Source organism: Belonocnema kinseyi, chromosome 1 (assembly GCF_010883055.1).
Source record: "Belonocnema kinseyi isolate 2016_QV_RU_SX_M_011 chromosome 1, B_treatae_v1, whole genome shotgun sequence".
Classification (NCBI taxonomy): domain Eukaryota; kingdom Metazoa; phylum Arthropoda; class Insecta; order Hymenoptera; family Cynipidae; genus Belonocnema; species Belonocnema kinseyi.
Genome location: NC_046657.1, coordinates 73,976,726 through 73,979,197, shown reverse-complemented (window position 1 = coordinate 73,979,197; position 2,472 = coordinate 73,976,726). Strand labels below are relative to the sequence as shown.

The window sequence follows — 2,472 nt, the reverse complement described above, 5'->3', positions numbered from 1 at the left end:
CAATAGAAAAGTTGATTTTTGTAATAATAAAACACTATATTATTCCAAGTAAATTTGTCAAGGTGCTTATTTGCAAAAATTCCTAGCCATTTCCCAGTTTATTTTCGATTTCAATAATATTTCAAAATTCGAGCTTTCAAAGCTGACAAATTTATTATTTGAAATATTGAAAACTTAAGCGCACAATAAAGTGTTCACAGTATAAGTATTTTAATTTTAATAAGTTCATTTGAATAAAGACTTCAAAGTAAATCAAAATTATAAAAATTATAAAATTATAACGATTATAAAGATATTAAATTGTGCAATTTCAAAAATAAATTAGGTTTAGAATTTAAATCAATTCCAAATTTAAAATAATTAAAAAAGAAAATTAGAAACTGTTTCAAAATTAAGTTTAAGATTCGAATCGTCAAAATTAAGACTAACTCAACAAGATTTTTAAAATTAGAGACTGGTTCAAAATAAAATTTAGGATTCGAATTAACAAAATGAGGATTAATTAAAAAGACTTCCAAATTACTAATTAAAAATAAAGATTGGAAACTGTAAAATTTCAAAAATTAAATTTAGGATTCAAATCATTAAAAATGTAGACTAATTAAAAAAGGACTTCAAAATTATAGATTATAAATAGCGATTGGAAATTGCAAAAATTGAAAATTAAGTTTAGAATTCAAATCATTAAAATTAAAAATAATTTTAAAAATATTTTAAAACTATTATTTCAAAATAAAGATTGAAAATTGTACACTTTCAAAACTAAATTTAGGATTTGAACCTTTACATCTTTAAAGATGTATACAAATAATAAAGAACTTCAAAATATAGTTTTTCGTAATGTTGATGTTTTGAAATGATTATATGAATTAAATTTTCAAAATCATATGTGCATGTGTTTTGTTTTTTACAAAAACAATTATTTAAGGTTATTAATAACTAAGATTTTCAGTAAGTAATTTGAAAATTTATATAAAGTAAAAATAAATTTATTACTTCAGTGAAATTATTTGATGCTTTTTATGTTGTGCACCATTTAATTAATTATTAGCAGATAATTTTCTTCACACTTTCTTCATGCTGGTTAGAATTAGTGACAAAGGTTACTAATAAATTAGACGTATAGAAATATTGTTTCAATATTTAAAGGAGAATATACAAATAATATAAACATTATTTGAATGTTACGATGAAAATAATTGTTTCATGTTTTTTATTTTGTGACCTGATTAATTCATTATCAACTGATTCTACCCAAAGTGACATTTTCTGGAATCAGTTTTCAAGCTTAAGATTAAATAAAATGTTTAAAAATAAAAGTTCAAATTAGAAAAATATATATAAAGTTAAAGTTTTTCGAATGTTTTATAATAGGATTATATTTTAATGGTTTTTCTTTTGTAAAATGGTCAATTGATTATCACCTAATTAACTTTTTCTGATTATTAAAGTAAATAAAGATTAAAAATTAGTTCCTGAAATTTAAGTTACATAATTTAATTATTGACTTAAAGGTTTCATGATGGAATATTGAATATAATTTGAATAATAAAAGTTAATTTAAATTTGCAATTATATTTTTTCAATTAGATAATTTTTTTAATGAATCTGATGTACTGAAATGTGTATTTGCATTCGATTTTAAAAATCATATGAAAATACATTTGATTTCTTTCTGAAATTAGTATAAAAAGTTAACAATAAAACAAATTTTCAAAAATGAATGTGATAATAATTTTAAATTTTAAAGATTTCAAAATTGTTAACAAAAATATGGAACATTTTAATGCAATTATTTCTATTTTCCGGGATTTAATTCAAATTTGGGTAAACTTAATTTTTTAGGGCGTCAAGAGAAGGAAAAATATATAGTTTAGATTCATGGGAAAATTTCAAACAATTTTTTACTAAAGAGTTCTAACAGCTTATTAAAAAAGATTACAAAACTTTTCCAATTATTTTATAAAATTAAAAAAAGGGGATGAATGAAAAATTCCGAAAAATAAAATTCCCGACACAGTAAAATCCCGAATTATAAAAGTCCCGAATAATCAAATTCGCGAATAATAAAATCACCCAAAAATAAAAATACCGATTTGGAAAATTCCCAAATAATAAAATACACGAATCATGAAATTACCGAAAAATAAAAATACTGAATTGGAAAATTGCCGAAAAATAAAATTCGCCAATAATCAAATTGCCGAAAAATAAAAATACCGAATTGGAAAATTCCCGAATTTTTCACAATTTCAATTTTTTATGAATATATTTTATTGCTTACAAATACAAGAATAAAATATTAGTTTCAAAAATTATTTCTAACATTAAAAATTTCTAAGCTTATTTTTTGAATTAAAAATAGCAATAATTTTAAATAAAACATTTCTAAGTAACGCATGTTTTTTTAATGTTCACAGTATTTGATAAAATACAAAAAGCATTCGAAAAATAAAATTTTAAATTAATATA

General features: G+C 20.5%; 1 protein-coding gene across 3 annotated transcripts in view; it reads right to left on the bottom strand.

Annotated features, from left to right (window-relative positions):
- Nucleotides 1-2,472, bottom strand: part of LOC117176338 (phytanoyl-CoA dioxygenase, peroxisomal-like) — a 153,270-nt gene that overhangs the window by 128,179 nt on the left and 22,619 nt on the right. The window lies entirely within an intron of this gene.